This window comes from Eurytemora carolleeae, unplaced genomic scaffold (assembly GCF_000591075.1).
Source record: "Eurytemora carolleeae unplaced genomic scaffold, Eaff_2.0 scaffold286, whole genome shotgun sequence".
Classification (NCBI taxonomy): domain Eukaryota; kingdom Metazoa; phylum Arthropoda; class Copepoda; order Calanoida; family Temoridae; genus Eurytemora; species Eurytemora carolleeae.
In genome coordinates this window covers 315,681-316,624 of record NW_019396322.1, presented here as the reverse complement: position 1 = coordinate 316,624, position 944 = coordinate 315,681, and positions in this window count along the sequence as shown.

Genomic DNA, 944 nt, shown 5'->3' with positions numbered 1-944 from the left:
GTATTCAAAATATGCTTAAATGAAACTTTTAAATAAAAAAAGACTAAGTTAAAATTTTTAGAAATAAGCCATATTTTATATCTTTGTAATTTTTCCATCACCTACCATCCCCTATATTCACGAAACAAGCAACAACTACAAAATATGCAGATATTATTAAAATATAAATAGTTTAATATAAACGGATCCGGAAATAGCAATATATTATATATATAGTTTATATACTATAATCCTGTTATTCTGAATACAGGACAATACGATTTATTCAGTTAGTTTAACAGGGCTTATGTAAGGTTTGATAATATATCCGGAGGTTGGGGGGGGGGGTGTTGAAAAAAAAATCTTTATTTTTCGAAATTGGACAAAGGATTTCTTAAAAAAGTTCATAACCCAAAACCTAATGTATGTTCTTTACGTTTTTTTAGACTAAAATTTTTTTTTTTTTTTTTTTTTTTGGGGGGGGGGGTACAAACTATTAACTTTCTAGTCAATAACCTATATTTTCTCCCAAAATCATGGAGAATAATTCTTCAAAATGAAGGTAAAAGCAGAAAAAAGAATAACAAAGAAAAATTGTGAATATATAAAAAGAAAAACCGGTAGATGCGAAGAATTAAGATTTGTATTTCTGGTCGAAGTTTATTGAACTTTACTTGCATGAATATATACCCAGGCATAGGCCTGAAAACCAGGCAGTGTGCCTCAATTCAAGCATACTGCCTACCCTAAGAATTTATGCAGATTAAACCACAATCTAAAGCATATATTATACATTTTATATAATCCACGATTATTTTAAAATACATATTTTGCTGAAGGTTGTCAAGTATTAAACATTTTATTCCTGTGAAAATAAATTAATTTTATATCTTATCCTACTCTAAATAAATTAATTTTATATCTTATCCTACTCTAAATAAATTAATTTTATATCTTATCCTACT